Consider the following 18870-nt stretch of genomic DNA (forward strand, 5'->3'; position numbering starts at 1 on the left):
CATATCTTCCTGCCCTCTCCACAGAGTTTCTGAGGGGGTGCCAATAGGCCAGAAGCCAGGCAGTAAGCTCTGGCCACAATGAACCATGCTCAGTTCCCTGAAAGTGCGATGTTCCCATGGATATGCTTTGCACTTACTTTTCCCTTCTTGTGCTATTTTCCTTATTCCCACCTGGCAAACTCCTGTTCATCATTCAAAATGCACCTCAATCCATTCCTTTTGCAAAGCTTTCCCTGCCCTTTTATTGCTTTGCACATCCTTCTACTATTGGATTCATTATACTACATTTTTGCATTTAAATGTCTGTCCACCTCACCAGCCTATGAGCTCTTTTTATCTCTAATGCCTGGCATGTTGCCTGACTCATACCAGGTACTCAACTAATGTTTATTGACTTTAACTTATCAGGATTTCAGGGTGATATCAGGGAAATGTATGGACACTGACTCCCAGAATTGGGTTTATTGGCAGTCTACCCCTGGACCTTGAAATTTGAGAAACTGACACAGGTTATAACTTCTCAAAGGCATTTAAAGGGAGAACTTGGGCCAGGAGTGGTGGCCCATGCCTGCAATCCAGCACTTTGGGAGGCCGAGGCGGGCAGATCACTTGAAGTTAGGAGTTTCAGACCAGCCTAGCCAACATGGTGAAACCCTGTTTCTACTACAAGCCTCTTCAGTGTAACCCTGAACCATCCTTCCTTAGTGGGTGGGGCTTCCTTGCAAGATCTCCAATAACTCCAGCCAGAGGCTCAGGGACAGAATTCAGATCTCCCTGGGTCTGAGCCTCTATGGGGAAGGGTGGCTGCATTCTCTGCAGACCAGCAGACTTAGCCACTCCTCCTGGTAGTTCTGAGAAATCTGGGCAGCCCAGATAAGTGGGTTTCCCCCCAGTGAAACATACCCTCTCCACCAAGGGACAAACTGCTTCGTTAAAAGGGTCCTGCTCCCCATGCCACCCAACTGGGTGAGACCCTCCAACATGGGTTGTCAGACACCATATACAGGAGCAATCCTACTTGCATCAGGTTGGTGTCCTTCAAGGTCAGAGGTCCCAGAAGAAGGATCAGGTACCCATCTTTGCTGCTCTTCAGCCTCCTTGAATGACATCTCCAGGCACAGAGCAAATCAGATTAATAGGGCCTGAAGTGAACCCCTAACACACTGCAGCAGCCCTACAGAAGAGGGACAGGACTATTGAAAGAAAAACAAGCAGAAAGCAACAACAATAGCATCATCAACAATCACAAAAACAACAAAAAGGCCCCCACAAAAACCCCATCCAAGGGTCAGCAGCCTCAAAGACCGAAACTAGACAAACTCACAAAGATGAGAAACAATCAACAACAACAAAAATGCTGAAAACCCAAAAGGCCAGAGTGTCTCTTCTCCAAATGATCGCAATGTCTCTCCATCAAGGTCACAGACTGGATGGAGGATCAGATGAACGAATTGACAGAAGTAAGCTTGAGAAGATGAATAGTAAAAAACTATGATGAGCTAAAGAAGTATGTTCTAACCCAATGCAAAGAAGCTAAGAAGCTTGATAGAAAGTCAGAGGAATTGCTAACTAGAATAACCAGTTTAGAGAGGAACATAAATGACATGATGGAGCTGAAAAACACAGCACAAGAACTTAACAAAGCACACACAAGTATCAACAGCTGAATTGACCAAGTGGAAGAAAGGATATCATAGTTTTAAGACCACCTTACTGAAATAAGACATGCAGACAACAATAGAGAAGAAAGAATGAAAAGAAATGAGCAAAGCCTTTAAGAAATATTGGACTTCATAAAAAGACCGAACCTACGATTGACTGGAGTACCAGAGGAGGTGGGGAGAATGGAAACAAGCTGGAAAATACACTTCAGGATATTATCCAGGAGAACTTCTCCAACCTAGCAAGATAGGCCAACATGCAAATTCCGGAAATACAGAGAACACCATTAAGATATTCCATGAGAAGATCAACCCCAAGACATACAATCATCAGATTCTCCAAGGTTGAAATGAAGGAAAAAATGTTAAGGGCAGCCAGAGAGAAAGACCAGGTCACCTACAAAGGGAAACCCATCAGACTAACAGTAGACGTATCAGTAGAAACTCTATAAGCCAGAAGAGAGTGGGGGCCAATATTCAACATTCTTAAAATAATTTTCAATCCAGAATTTCATATCCAGCCAAACTAAGCTTCATAATCTAAGGAGAAATAAAATCCTTTACAGACAAGCAAATGCTGAGGGATTTCATTACCACCAGACTTGCCCCGCAAGAGCTCCTGAAAGTAGCACTAAATATGGAAAAGAAAAACTGGTACCAACCACTGCAAAAACACAGCAAAATATAAAGACCAATGACACTACGAAGAAACTCCATCAACTAGTGTGCAAAATAACCAAATGGCATCATGATGACAGGATCAATTTCACACATAACAATACTAATCTTAAATACAAATGGACTAAATGCCCCAATTACAAGACACAGACTGGCAAACTGGATAAGGAGTCAAGACCCATCGATGTGCTGTATTCAGGAGACCCAACTTATGTGCAAAGACACACACAGCTCCAAATAAAAGGTTGGAGGAAAATTTACCAATCAAATGGAAAGCAAAAAAAAAGCAGGGGTAGCCAGGCATGGTGGCTCACACCCATAATCCCAGCATCTTGGGAGACTGAGTGGGGCGGATCACGAGAGTTCAGGAGTTCAGCTCATGACCAGGCTGGTCAACATGGTGAAACCCTGTCTCTACTAAAAATACAAAAATTAGCTGGGCATGGTGGCAGGCCCCTGTAATCCCAGATACTAGGGAAGCTGAGGCAGGAGAATCACTTGAACCCGGAGGCAGAGGTTGCAGTGAGCTAAGTTCGTGCCCCTGCATTCCAGCCTGGGTGATAGAGCAAGATTCTATCTTAAAAAAAAAAAAAAAAAAAAATGCAGGGTTGCAATCCTTGGCTCTGACAAAACAGACTTTAAACCAACAAAGATCCAAAAAAAAAAGGACAAAGAAGGGCATTACATAATGGTAAAAGGTACAATTCAAGAAGAAGAGCTAACTATTATAAATATATGCACCCAATACAGGGGCACTCAATAAAACAAGTTCTTAGAGACCTACAAAGAGACAGACTCCCACACAATGATAGTGGAAGCCTTTAACACCCCAGTCAGTGTTAGACAGATAAACGAGACAGAAAATTAACAAGGATATTCAGGACTTGAACTCAGCTCTGGATCAAGTGTACCTGGTAGACATCTACAGAACTCTCTACCCCAAATCAACAGAATATACATTCTTCTCAGTGCTCATGGCACTTATTCTAAAATCGACCATACAATTGGAAGTAAAATACTCCTCAAAAAATGCAAAATAACTGAAATCATAACAGCTCTCTCAGACTACAATGCAATCAAATTTGAACTCAAGATAAAGAAACTCACTCAAAAGCACACAATTTCATGGAAATTGAACAACCTCCTCCTGAATGACTCCTGTGCAAATAATGAAATTAAGGCAGAAATCAAGAAGTTCTTTGAAACGAATGAGAACAAAGAGACAACACAGCGGAATCCCTGAGACACAGCTAAAGCAGTGTTAAGAGGAAAATTTGTAGCACTAAATGCCTACATCAGAAAGCTAGAAAGATCTCACATTGACACTTTAACGTCACAAGTAAAAGAGCTAGAGAGGCAAGAGCAAACTAATCCAAAAGCTAGCAGAAGACAAGAAATAGTGAACTAAGATCAGAGAAGAATTGAATGAGATAGAGACATGAAAAACCTTCCAAAAATTATATGAATCTAGGAACAGGTTTTTTTTAAAAATTAGCAAAACAGATAGACTGTTAGCTAGACTAATAAAGAAGAAGAGAGAGAAGAACCAAATAGACACAATAAAAGATGATAAAGAGGATATCACCACTGATTCCACAGAAATACAAACTACCATAAGAGAATACTATTAACACCTCTATGCAAATAAACTAGAAAATCTAGAAGAAATGGATAAATTCCTGGATGCATACACCCTACCACGACTAAATCAAGAGGAAGTTGAATCCCTGAATAGACCAATAACAAGCTCTGAATTTGAGGCAGTAATTAATAGCTTACCAACCAAAAAAAAAAAAAAAAAAAAAAAAAGCCCAGGACCAGACGGATTCACAGCTGAATTCCACCAGAAATACCAAGAGAAGCTGGTATCGCTCCTTCTGAAACTATTCCAAACAATTGAAAAGGAGGGACTCCTCTCTAACTCAGTTTATGAAGCCAGCATCATCCTGATACCAAAACCAGGAAGAGACACAACAAAGAAAGAAAACATTAGGCCAATATCCCTGATGAACACAGATGCAAAAATTCTCAATAAAATACTGGCAAACAAAAATCCAGTAGCACATCAAAAAACGTATCCATCATGATCTAGTTGGCTTCATCTCCTTGGGATGCAAGGCTGTTTCAACATATGCAAATCAATAAGTGTAATCCATCACATAAATGGAACCAAAGACTAAACCACATGATTATCTAATAGATACAGAAAGGCCTTTGATAAAATTCAATATCCCTTCATGTTAAAAACTCTCAATAAACTAGGTATTGATGGAACATATCTCAAAATAATAAGAACTATTTATGACAAACCCATAGCCACTATCATATTGAATGGGGAAAAGCTGGAAGCATTCCATTTGAAAACCAGTACAAGAGAAGGATGCTCTCTCTCACCACTCCTATTTGACATAGTATTAGAATTTCTGGCCAGGAAATCAGGTAAGAGAAAGAAATAAAGAGTATTCAAATAGGAAGAGAGGAAGTCAAATTGTCTCTGTTTGCAGACGACATGATTTTATATTTAGAAAACTCCATCATCTCAGTCCCAACACTTCTTGAATTAATAAGCAGCTTCAGCAAAGTCTCAGGATACAAAGCCAATGTGCAAAAATCACAAGCATTCCTTTACACCAACAATAGACAAGCACACAGCCAAATCATTAATGAAGTCCCATTCACAAGTGCTACAAAGAGAATAAAATACCTAGGAATACAGCTAACAAAAGACGTGAAGGACCTCTTCAAGGAGAACTACAAACCACTGCTCAAGGAAATAAGAGAGGGCACAAACAAATGGAAAAATATTCCATCCTCATAGATAGGAAGAATCAATATTGTGAAAACGGCCATACTGCCCGAAGTAATTTATATATTCAATGCTATTGCCATCAAACTACCACTGACATTCTTCACAGAATTAGAAAAAACAATTTTAAATTTCATATGGAATCAAAGAAGACCCCATATAGCTAAGACAATCCTAAGCCAAAAGAGCAAAGCTGGAAGCATCACACTGCCTGACTTCAAACTATAGTAGAAGGCTACAGTAACCAAAACAGCATGGAACTGGTACCAAAACAGACATGTAGACCAATGGCGCAGAACCGAGACCTCAGAAATAACACCACACATGGACAATCATCTGATGTTCGACAAACCTGATAAAAATAAGGAATGGGGAAAGGATCTCCTATTCAGTAAATGGTGCTGGAAAAACTGGCTAGCCATATGCAGAAAACTGAAACTGACCCCTTCCTTACACCTTATACAAAAATTAACTCAAGATGGATTAAAGACTTAAATGTAAATCCACAAACCATAAAGACCCTAGAAGAAAACCTAGGCAATACCATTCAGGACATAGGCATGGGCAATGACTTCATGACAAAAACACCAAAAGCAATTGCAACAAAAGCCAAAATTGACAACTGTGATGTAATTAAACTAAAGAGCTTCTCCACAGCAAAAGAAACTGTCATCAGAGTGAACAGGCAAACTACAGAATGAGAGAAAATTTTTGCAATTTATCCATCTGACAAAGGGCTAATATCCGGAATCTACAAGGAACTTAAACATATTTACAAGAAAAAAACACAACCCTATCAAAAAGTGGGCAAAAGATATGAAGACACTCCTCAAAAGAAGACATTTACGCAGCCAACAAACATATGAAAAAAAACCTCAAAATAAAATAAAATAAAATAAAATACAAATAAATAAAAATTTTATTAAATAAAAAACCCTCAACATCACTGATCATCAGAGAAATGCAAATCAAAACCACAATGAGATACCATTTCACACCAGTCAGAATGGCAATTATTAAAAAGTCAGGAAACAATAGATGCTGGCGAGGCTGTGGAGAAATAGGAATGCCTTTACACTGTTGGTGGGAATGTAAATTAGTTCCACCATTGTGGAAGACAGTATGGTGATTCCTCAAGGATCTAGAACCAGAAATACCATTTGACCCAGCAATCCCATTACTGGGTACATACCCAAAAGGTGATAAATCATTCTACTATAAAAATGCATGCACAAGTATGTTTATTGCAGCACTATTTACAATAGCAAAGACATGCAACCAACCCAAATGCCCATCAATGATAGACTGGATAAAGAAAATGTGGTACATACACACCATGGAATACTATGCAGCCATAAAAAGGAATGAGAAACTAATGCAAACTAATGCAGGAACAGAAAACCAAACACCGCATGTTCTCACCCATAAGAGGGAGCTGAACAATGAGAACATGGACATGGAACAACACACACCAGAGTCTGTTGGAGGGTGGGGGTTAAAGGGAGTGAACATAAAGGACGGGTCAGTAGGTGCAGCAAACCACCATGGTACACGTGTACCTATGTAACAAACCTGCATGTTCTGCACATGTATCCTGTTTTTTTTTTTTAAGAAGAAATAAATTTTAAAAGAGGGGGTGCTGGAGGACTTTGTAGGAATGTAAAATATCATGCAGCCATGGTGGAGGAAAGTTTGACGGCTCCTCAAAAAGTTAAATAGAATTACCACATGACCCAATAATTCTATTCCTGGATATATACAGAATAGAATTGAAAGCAGGTACTCAAACAGATACTTGTACACCAATGTTCACAGCAGCATTATCCACATTCACCAAAAGATTGAAACAATTCAAATGTCCTTCAATAGATGAATGAATAAACAAAATGTGGTATATCCATATAATAGAATACTATTCAGCTTTAGAGAGGTCTAAGATTTTTACACATACAACATGGATGAAACTTGAACAGGAGAATAGGACACATACACACACACACACACACACACACACGGACATTTATTGGAGGAAGTGGCACATGTGATTATGGAGGTTAAATCCCATGATCTGCCATCTGCAAGCTGGAGACTGAATAAAGCCAGTGGTGTAATTCAACCTGAGTCCAAATGCCTGAGAACCAGGGAGCTGACCAGTGGAGCAATCCCAGGGCAGAAGAGGTTAGATGTCTCAGCTCAAGCAGTGAGGTAGGAATAAAAGGGTGAATTCTCCCTTCTTCGACTTTTTGCTCTATTCAGGCCCTCAATGGATGGGGTGATGCCCACTCACATTGAGGAAGGCAAACTACTCTGCTAAGTCTAACAATAGACTCAATTCAAATGCTAACCTCAGCCAGAAATACCTTTGCCACACATCCAGAAACAATGTTTAATCTGGGTAACCTGTGGCCTGCTCAAATTGACACATAAAATAAACCATCACAGGAATCAAGAGAAAAAGAAATGTCCTCTTGTTGCTTTTTCTAAAATAAATTCAGAGTCAAAGAAGGAACATTCCCTTGTGGCATCTGGATTAGCTTAGTATTTCCAAATAGTATAATAATAATTGAATCTGTTTTGTGATTAGATCAGCCACTCTGCATTTAGAGGCTGGTAAAGGTTACAGTACAACCAGAAATTTCAGCCAACAGAGCTAAACATACATCAGTGATGGCTCATGCCTGCATTTCCTGCACAAGCTGGAAAGAAAGGGCCTAAGCCTTCTTTGTTACAGTAACTTGAAGACCTGTGTCTGGGAACTGCCTTATGGACTTGCCTCTCCAGAATTTCACCAGATAATGCAAACTGATGGAGGGAGTCGGAAAACAGACTGAATCTGTCTTCATTCGGCATGTGTTAGACAGAGACAGCATATGGTTGCATTATAAACTCTTGGGACAGACTTGCTTCTGGAAACCTTTCATTGCCCTATTGCTGTTGCCATGGCAACTGCTAGGACTTTTGATTCTGTCTTGGTCCTTCCTTCAGCACTTGACCACTGGGGTGTGACTTCTATTGAGCACTCTAGGAAAGCTCAGCTATGACTGCAAAGACTGCATTGTAATTTATGAGTGTCATAGGGGAATTGTATCCTCTTTTTGCTGCTCAGGGCAAAGCTACTATTTTGGGTCTGAACCTTCTCTCTGTGGGTGCTGCTCAGAGGATCTGGGTTGTTCCCTTCAGGCTGGGTGATTATGTAACCTGGAGGTGTGATGGGAACTGCTCCTCTTCCATTGTGTGACTCTTACAGTGGAAAAATAATTACAGTCATGGCGGTGAGTAACTAGGGGGCAAAGCAAAGAACTGAATGATGTGCAACTACTTGCTGCTCTGGTGTCATGTGACAGTCTTGTTTTCAGGGGGAGGCTCTCAAGCAGTGGTGTCTTACAATGCTTCAGGATAGAAGCAACCACCAACACTGAAGGATATCAGGCAACAATATAGAAAATTTTGCTTTCAATTTCCAATTGCATTAACCTAATTGTCTAGGTTAGTGGATTAAATAGACAAGCTAACAAATCTATTTAAAAGTTTTGTTAGGCTTTGTTTTAATACGAGACATTTTTAGATCATTGAATTATGTGATTCTGACAATTTTTCATGCTGGAGAACTACTGTTCACCAGCTCTTCTTTATAAACAGAGATAATTTTGTAAGAAATTAGAAATAAATCCTTATATTTAAAATGACTCTTTTCCTCATATTTTAATTATTTACATAATGAAAATTCATAGAACTACATAAAAGGCACTGGGTCTGTGGCTGGTCAGATCTCAATGTAGTAAGAACAAATTAGTTTTCTGCATAATAAAGGCTTAGGAATTTGTAATTCATGGCCATTATCACTCTGCTGGCCTTCATATTTTTGCATTGCTTATCGCAGTATATTAACAAATATTCATTAAATCCCTGTGAGCAAAATCCAGTAAAAGATTGATATCATCACTATCTTACCCATTTTGTCAGAGGAGAAAAATGAAGATGAATTGAGTTTATTCTTTCCTTCCTAGAGGAATTTGGCTAGAATAATAATTCACTTGGCTAAAACTGGCTGGAAAACATGGGAGGGAGAAGAAAAAGAGGCTGGAAGGGAAGAATAAAGCATATATATTTTTAAATTTTAGTTATATTCCAATATGCTAGAGCTTTGAAGGCAAGGCTCTTGGCTTCATCTTGACTTTAGATCACATTCTTCCTCTGGTGACTATGTAAATGAATTCATAATATTTAACACATCTCAACGCACGTGCCCCTTCTGTTTTCTTTGCACCACGTTGTAGATCTGCTTGTTTGTGTTCTCTCAGTCTCTCTGAGGCATTTGCCTTAAATGCCATAACACCAATGAATCCTTTGATCAGAAGGGAAGAGGAGGGGGCCCAGAGGCACAGACATCCTGCTGCAGGGAATGCTCAGCAAGGACTTCCAAGAGTCCCTGTTCCCAGTCCAGAGGTCACTTCACCTACTCCATAATGGACCTTCCATCACGTGTCCCTGGGAACCACGGCAATGCCCTTTAAAGCAGCTGCCAGCTGCCATCATTTACCAATTCACCAAACCCTCTAAAGTCACCATGGTTCTCCCTGGTTGACCTTCTTCTTTGAATTCAACTTTTTGTTGTTGCCGTTGTTCAGTAAGCCTTTATTAAAGATGTTTTTATTACAGTCTGTATTTGAGTAGAATATCTGTTTTGAAATTGAAGTTCAATTTCACACTTTTCTTAAAACATATATTGACACAGAAAAGATATGTATAGATGCATGCGCATATGTAGCAGGAAGAGCATTTGCTATTTTGAGGCTTGACAGAGAAATTAAGGAGGTGCAGGGAAAAGAGAAGGGAGAGAGATCTCTTTATAAAGAGTGGAGAAAAAGCAATCAGACCTGTCAAGGATGGCTGGTGACTTCAGAACCAGTGATGTCTGAGATATATATATATATATAATCATTCACATGGTTCAAAAATTAAGAATTGAAATCTTCCTCCCACTCTTGTCTCCAATTCATACAGACCACCTCTCCAGTTTTCCCTACTCTGTCAACAAATGTTATTATTTTCTCAAGAAGGTTTCCAGAGTTTCTCTGTGCATATACAGATATGAATAAATCTATTTATGTATTTGTTCACTCAACCAATTAACAATTGTTCCAGGCACAAAACAAAGCCCCCCAACCCCAAAAGATTACATTCTAGCTGGAAGAGACAGATGATATACAATAAATATAATAAATTTGAAAACAATATTTTCCATTAGATCAGTGGGTGTCAGGAAGAAAAAAACAGAAAATGTAAGGAAATAGAATCAGGATGAGGAGATTGGTTGCTGTTTTCAAGATGGCAGTCAAATGAGGCCTCATTGAGGAGGTAACATGTGAGCAATGACTTCAGTTGGGAAAAGACCATGGGGTGGAGAAAGTCTTTTTTTTCCTTTTTGGAGATGGGAGTCTCACTCTGTCACCCAGGCTGGGGTGCCAGTGGTGCTATCTTGGCTCACTGCAACCTTCCCCTCCCGTGTTCAAGAGATTCTCGTGCGTTGGCCTCCGCCAGTAGCTGGGACTACAGGTGCTCACCACCATGCGCAGCTAATTTTTTTGTAGTTTAGTAGAGACTAGGTTTCATAATGTTGGCCAGGCTGGTGTTGAACTCCTGGCCTCAAGTGATCTGCCCACCTCGGCCTCCCAAAGTGCTGGGATTACAGGTGTGAGCCACCGCGCCTGGCCGGGGTGGGGAAAGTTTAGCCCCACTTATAATAAGGAAAACGGTTTTCACCTGTGTTTTCTATGGGCACAGTGGTATTGATGAAAAAAGCCTAACTCTGTAAAACATTTAAAGAGATTTATTCTGAGCCAAATATGAGTGACATGGCCTGAGGCACAGTCTCAAGAGGTCTTGAGAGGAGGTTGGGTTATAGCTTGGTTTTATATGTTTTAGAGGGACATTAGATATCAATTAACACATGTGAGGTATATATTGATTCTGCCTGGAAAGGCGGGACAACTCAGAGGGAGGAGGTGCAGGATGTAGTGCTTATTGGTCACAGGAGCATGCAAAGATTTTCTGATTGGCAATTGATTGAAACAGTTAAGTTATTATCTAAAAACCTGGAATCAATAGAAAGGAGCATCTGGGTTAAGAAAAGTGGTTGTGGAAACCAAGGTTTTTATTATGTAGATAAAGTCTCGTAAGTGGCTGCCCTTAAAAATAATAGATGGCAAATGTGTCCTACTTAGACCTTTAAAAGGTGGTAGATTTTTAGTTAACCTCTTCAGGACTGGGAGGGGCTAGGAGGGGAAAGATCTAGTTATGTTATTAGAGATTCTTTACAGATGCAAATTTTCCCCTGTAAAAGATGGCTTTGCAGTGCCATTTCAAAATATGCAAAGAAACATATTTTGGGGTAATATATTTTTATTTCCTTCTGTATCTGCCATGTGATACTAGAGGCAGGTTGGAACTTGGTATCTTATTGCTACAAAGAGTCTGCTTTGTCAGTCTGAAGATCTGTTTTTAATGTTAATGCTGGTCAGCTGTGCCTGAATTCCAAAAGGAGGAGATCCCCCTTCCTTCTCATCATGGTATAAACTAGGTTTTTTCAGGTTTCCTTGGGTCCCTTTGGTCAAGAGGAGGGGGTCCATTCACAGTCAGTTAGTTGGGGGGGTTGGAAATTTATTTTTGGTTTATAGTGGCATTACAATTACATTGGATGGCCCCAACACAGAAGTGGATACACATATTCCCCTCCATCAATCCTCCTCAGGAAAACAACCTCTCTGTCAGCATCTCATCAATATCAACAAGGGGGACTCACATACATTATGTCATCAAATGTATAATTTTCGTCCTCTAGGAAGAAACCAGAAGAAGCTGCTGTAGTTCTACTTTGGTGGCATTTGTTAGGCAAAGACAAAGCAGCATCTAGACGGGGCAGCTCGTTCCTTTGCTTCCAGCAGCAGTGGAGGGTGGGGGAGTCACTTTAACTCCTCTCTTTTATTGGGCACTTAATATCTACCGGCACACTGCTAAGGATATCATCTCATTTGACCCTACAACAACAAACCCTGTGTTGTTGTGGGATAAGTATTTTTATTCCATTTTGACAGATAATAATTTATTAATGTTATAGGTAAAATGTTAGACTCAGGTTATGGAAACTGGCCAAGGTCACATAGATCCCAAGTATCCAGTTCTGAAGCCCATGGTTCTGGAGTGGGATGGACTCATTGCAGTCCTTGTCTTTCAAAGCAAATATCAGGCAGTGGGGTATCATCTGCCTTCTGCTGTTCACGATTGGAGCAGCTTGTAGTGGCTTTGAGCAGTGCAGGTAAATATATATGCTATCTCCCTAAAGGTCATTCTGTGGTTTCTTACAGAATCCATGATGCTTGGCATTTGGCTTGATTTTTTTCCCTTTCTATAATAAAATACCATATCAAGTCCACTCCTGTCAAATGTCATCATTGGTTTCACATCTCTAAGTCTACCTGTAGATTACTAAGGCAGTTTCAAAATTAATCACAGGATTCTCATATAAGACTCACAGTCATTGTTTCATCACTTTTTATTATAAAATAGTGCAGTGTCTCTTATCATTTAAAAGTTAATGGTAACTCTGTGCAGTCTTAACAATATATCTCACATGGCTTCCAGAACACTTGTTCAGGCTACCAAATTCCTTGGCTTGTTGCTGACAGAGTTTACAGAAAAAGGAGTAAGTTTTTAGTTGAGCTGACAAAAGGGAGTGGATCTTACATACACTAATGTTTACTTAAAATTATATCCCTATCCAGGTGTGTGGTGGCATGTGCCTATAATCCCAGCTACATGGGCAGCTGAGGTGGGAGGACTTCTTGAGCACAGGAGTTCAAGGCTGCAGTGAGCTATGATCACATCATTGTACTCCAGTCTGGGAGACAGAGTGGAAGACCCTGCCTCAAAAAAAAATCACATATTCATATATATATGTGTGTGTGTGTGTGTGTGTATATAAGACTATCAGCTATATATGGTCTCAATCTCAATCTGAATTCTAAGTATTCACTAAAAGTAAAAAGTGCATCACTTTTTTGGGATAAAACTCATTCCTATGCCAATGCCAGAGTGAGTGTGACTGCAGCTGGATTGTCAATTCTATAATTAAAACGTCAGTTTTGGCCCTTCAAAAATGTGGCTCTATTTCTATTCTTCTATTATTCTCTTTGATTCTCAGAAAGCAAGAACAAAAATAAACTTAAAGTTTGTACGCTTGATGAAGAATTGACCCAAACACTTCTTTCTGTTGCAGATGAAATGTGTGATTTGTATTTTAGTTACTGAAGTGTCAGCCTTGGAAGTATTCTATTTTGTAGAAATTAAAGGTCTCAGAAGTTGCTCAGTTAGGATCCTTTTATTTGTGACTGATTTATTGATCAATTACAAATGTGATTTAAAAGACATACTTTTGAGATATATTAATTTGTTATTTATCAATATACTTCATATTTACTTCTCATTTTAAGATGTTTTAACCATAAGTGATGCTGACATAGGAATGATATAGGGGAGACAGGGATAGAAAATAAATTTCTGACATTCTGATGTGTTTTTAAAATTAATTGGAAGCAGTATTCAGAAATATTCTCTAATTAGCTGTCAGCTTTCAGCCTGCATTATGTAGCAATCTTTAATTTGACATCCAAAGATACTTCTTTGTAGAAGAAAAACACAAATCATAAGTATAGATCTACCTGGCACTTTCTGGAAATTCTTGTAAGCTGCCAAATGGTTCTATTCTGGAACACAAGAAACAAAACAGCAGAAATCAGTTATGTCACTGCAAAAACAAAAAATGTCTTTGTTTTACTATCACCATCATCATCATCATCATCACTATGATCATTAACTCTGAGTTTAGGAAAACTTTGCTTTCCATTGGCTTTAGGTGTATCTTTTGCCACATGTCCATAGTAGATGCTTGATAACCATTTTTTGAATGAATGAATGAATGAGATGTTTACGTTTATGGCTGCAGTGGGGCAAGAGTTGGAAGATCTTAAACATTTCTCAGCTGTTACATGAGTCAGCACTGCAATACTTGTGCTAAAGAGAATCTTTCAGAGTTCATCTTTTCCTAAGTTGTTTTCTGCATGAATCGTCCTAAAGTTCTTCCAGACACACTGGGACTCCCAAATGCCTATGATGTAAGGCCTCTGCAATGTGTGAATGTGTAGGAAGTGTTTTTAAGATTTTCTTTCCCAATCAATTTGCTTTTTGGCAGATGACACAATTAAGGTGCAATATGTAGGTGGACACTTGCTAAATTATAAAATAAAGGAGGCTAGTGGGTGAGTGCAGAGGCAATGACATTAATAAAGTGGAGAAGATAAGAATCAGATAATTAGAAAAGGCAATTTTTTAAACAATTTATGAAGAGCCATGAAATGTTATACTAACAGAAAGAATTAAGGAACCAAAAACATATACCAGCCCTCTGCAGGAAGGGGAGACTACAAAGACAAATATTTTATTATTTTATTTTATTTTATTTTTAATTTTTTGAGATGGAGTCTTGCTCTGTTGCCCAGACTGGGGAGTGCAATGGTGCAATCTTGGCTCACTGCAACCTCTGCCTCCCCGGTTCAAGTGATTCTCCTGCCTTGGCCTCCAGAGTAGCTGAGATTACAGGTGCACACCACCATGCCCAGCTAATCTTTTGTATTTTTAGTAGAGACAGGGCTTCACTATGTTGGCCAGGCTAGTCTCAAACTCCTGACCTCAGGCAATCCACCCGCCTCGGCCTCCCAAAGTGCTGGGATTATAGGCATGAGCCATCGTGCCTGGCCAATAATTTTATTTTTGACCTGAAATTTTTATATGCTCTTCTACCAACTTAATCTCTCATTTTCTGATTTTTAAACACACACACACACACACACACACACCCCTACATATAAAAATATAATGTTGTAAAGCAAATGTGATTTATAAAACAAAATCAGTGCATGAAATACCTTCTGAATACAGAAATACAGTTTAGAAAAGTTCAGTTTGTAGAGGATTTCATACGGTGACATTTGGCAGTTCAGTGCCAAGTCATTTTACCAGAGAGCACAATCACTGTGAATTTAGCAGCAATATATTGCTGTTTTGACTCTCAGCCTTGAAGACCAGTGCTTGGTTTTGTGCATACACCAAGAATGAATCCATCTCTTGAAGGCTGGCTTACTGGAGACTGATCAGTAAAATCAAATTGCCAGTTTGTTTGCATAGTTTCATGGCACATAAAACTGTTAAATCGGCAAGAGTCTTCACATCAACATGACTAGCACATTCTCTTGCTGTAGAAGACCAAGAAAAGAACTCAGGCCAGCCCTAGAAGGCTGTATGATGAACATGGACTCAGGATACAGGAAGTGAGAGCAGCTGAGTGGCTGAAGGTATCAGGCCTGAAGTGGCCAACAGATGCTCACAGGAGCCAGACAGGTAGGAGAAGTGGGTGAAGGTAACCTCGGAGGGCTTTGGACAGGCAGAGAGCAGTCTGCAAGGGACAACGCTTATTAATTCCAATTGTTGCTACATGGGAATAAGAGTTTTTTCAAGTAAAGTAATAAATGGGGAATCTGATATAAAACGTTTTTATTTAAAAAACATTTCCAGTGTGGCTGTGCACCCTGGCTCACACCTGTAATCTCAGCACTTTGGGAGGCCAAGGCGAGTGGATCACTTGAGGTAAGGAGTTGGAGACCAGCCTGGCCAACATGGTGAAACCCCGTCTCTACTAAAAATACAAAAACGAAAAAAGAAAAATTAGCCAGCCATAGTGCCACGTGCCTGTAATCCCAGCTACTTGGGAGACTGAGGCATAAAAACCGCTTGAAACTGGGAGGCGGAGGTTGCAGTGAGCCGAGACTGCGCCACTGTACTCCAGCCTGGGTGACAGAGCAAGACTGTGTCAAAAACAAACAAACAAAAAATGTCCAGTGTGAAAGAAGATAAAGAAACCAAGGCTACAGCTTTCCAAAGTAGAGGCAGGAGATTGTGCAATCCTTTCACAAAGGTCAAACCACAAAATGTTCTAATAGATTTGAACCAAAGTCAGTATCCACCGGCTTTCAACATCTATCAGTTGGGAGTGCCTTCATTAACTAACCAATCGGAACTGGTTTGCAATTTAGGATTTCTGCCTAGCCAATGAATTGCCTATGTAAACAACTTTTCATGGAAATCCCCTATAGAAAACCTCTCCTGCATTTGCCTTACAAGACGCTATTGGGGGCTGCCCTGATTCAGTGTACCTGAATTGCAATTCTTGGTTTCCCAAATAAATGTTATTTATTTTGACCTCATGTTGATCTTTTTTGTTTAGGTTTTTTTTTTTTTTTTTTTTTAAGCTAATGTCAGAAGTGGGACCTGAAGTGATCTTACCCAGTGGTCCACAGACCAGCGTTCTTTGGAGTATGGTAAAGTCCACACAACAAAGAGCCACTTGTACTCTCTGCTTCCTTGGATCACAGGCCCCCTTGCTCACGAGTCCTCTCAGACTCTGGCCTCCTTCCCTTTGGTTTTGGTCAATGTCTTCATTTGGGAATTTGAGAATGGTTGTCCCATCTGTGCCCACAAAGACTTTTAGCCTGTGCCAGAGTTTTCCTAGTTTATCAAGAGTTTGCCAATGTTTACGTTTTCCTATTAGTGAGTATTATTACTAGTGTTATAAGTATGGGATTCTTTAATTCTAAACCTTGTAATGATTGTTCCCCTTCTGCAACTCCTGATGGTTTTATGTTAAAAAAAAATTATTAGCCCTGCACTTGCATTTATCTAGAATCCTGGAGCTTCTATACAAAAGATACTTTCAAATTACAACAGCCAAAGTACAGTTCCTTTGATATATCAAAACTAGATTGTCTCCTAACTAAATTAGAAGACCAGTGTTCTAAAACAAAACAATCTGAATGGGGTGCATATTTTAATTGACATTTAGAGGTGTCCAAACACATTCAGGACTCTAAAAATTGCCTCTCCAAAACACAAGTCTCTAAACTCACAGAGGCTAATAAAAATTTTAAAAAGAAAGAAAATGTCTTTGAGGCTCAGATTTCTTCCTCCAACTCTCATTCCCTGACTTCTTTCTCTATATACTGGACTTGTTGAACTTCCTTTCTACTTTTCTGACACTGAAGCTTCTCTTGATTCCCTTGTTTATGTTAAACCTGTTCAAATTCATCATTTCAATCTCCATCCACATAATGAAGGCACTCACAAATATTTCTTACATATCCTGGACAAAAATCAAACTTAGGGATATGCCTAAAGAGTTTCCCAAGGCTTCTGAGGGAATTTGCTAAAGAATTTCAAATTGTTATCCATACTTATGAACCTAGTTTCTCTGACCTTTATCAATTAATACATATGCTTGTTGAAGAAAGTCAGGCACAACATTGAATAGCAAAAGCAGGCTGGAACAATCTTCTAAGAGACCTCCAATGCAGTATGCCTCCTGATAAGGAAAAAGCCCATGAAAGAATCAAAACTTTATACCAAGCCATTGTTTTTAACTATTCGCTAAACCAATAGATTGTAACAAGAGTCAGGCCTACACCCAAAAGGAAGGTGAGGCAGTACGTGACTATTATAATAGACTTGAAATAGTCTTCAAGAAAATCTGAATGCTCCCCTTGGATGCTGAATCTACCAAACTGGCTTTTAATTATATGTTCACAAGTGGCTTAGATGAAGATCTTGCAATTCTAGTTAAACAGGATTGACTTAATTGGAAACAATGCCCACCTCTGATTTAGTTAACCTGTACAACCAATTATCCCCCAAAATTTCTAAGATCAATAGTGTGAGGCAAATAAGATAATGATGCTACAGCTTTAGCAACTTTCTACCTTCATAATAAAAGATAGCAGTCTAATACCAGAAAATCAAATCTTAAAGGGGTCTGTCACTGTTACAAAAAGCATGGACATTTGGAAAAAAAATATGTACAATGAAAATCTGTTGAACAACCCCTTAATAAGCTGGCTTCTGTGTCCCTTATGGATTGAGGGTACTCCCAGGAAACAAGGTGATCTTTCAGATCTTCCTTCTTTATCATTTGGGTGAAACTTTCCTGATGATTGGAAAGGAGGTTCTCACTGTCCTTTCTGACCCTGGAGCAACCTTCTCTGTGCTTACTCCCACCAGTCTCAAGCAGCCCCTTCCTTGAGTACTGAGTACTGAAAAATTTCAAATGGCGGGAGTTTCTAATTACCATTAACACTTTACAAATCTTTACCCTTGCTTTTTCAATTGGATCCTCTCTGGGACAGTCATTATTTTACACTAGTTCCCTCAGCCACAGTTCACTTACTTGGAAGGGACTTAGAAAGTTTCATGCTGCCATTTCCTTTTCCGAAAAGGGGGAGGTAATTTTTGAAAACCACTCAACCCCCTCTTTATTTATTAATTTAATTTAATTTTTTTAGAGACAACATCTCACTCTGTTGTCCAGGCTGGAGTGCAGTGGCATGATCATTGCTCACTGCAGCCTCAAACTCCTGGGCTCAAGCAATCCTCCCACCTCAGCCTCCTGAGTAGCTGGAACAACAGGCACGCACTACCACACCTGTCTAATTTTTAAATTTTTGTAGAGATGGGGGCTTGCTATGTTGCCCAGGCTGGTCTTGAACTCCTGGCCCAAGTGATCCTCCTGCCTTGGCTCCCCAAAGTGCTGGAATTACAGACATGAGCCACTGTGCCTGACCTAACCCC

At 39.6% G+C, this 18870-nt stretch overlaps 1 protein-coding gene across 9 annotated transcripts in view; it reads right to left on the reverse strand.

The window, feature by feature from the left end:
- The window catches only part of TRIM9 (tripartite motif containing 9), a 267774-nt gene that overhangs the window by 159234 nt on the left and 89670 nt on the right, over positions 1 to 18870 (reverse strand). For 6 of the 9 annotated variants that reach the window (XM_007986676.3, XM_007986673.3, XM_007986675.3 and 3 more), the window contains exon 2: positions 13863 to 13907. The exons of the other annotated variants lie outside the window; for them this stretch is intronic. The gene's annotated coding sequence lies outside the window, so the exon portion shown is untranslated. The remainder of the gene's footprint in view (positions 1 to 13862; positions 13908 to 18870) is intronic. 9 annotated transcript variants of the gene reach the window in all.

This window comes from Chlorocebus sabaeus, chromosome 24 (genome assembly GCF_047675955.1).
Source record: "Chlorocebus sabaeus isolate Y175 chromosome 24, mChlSab1.0.hap1, whole genome shotgun sequence".
NCBI classification, from domain to species: Eukaryota; Metazoa; Chordata; class Mammalia; order Primates; family Cercopithecidae; genus Chlorocebus; species Chlorocebus sabaeus.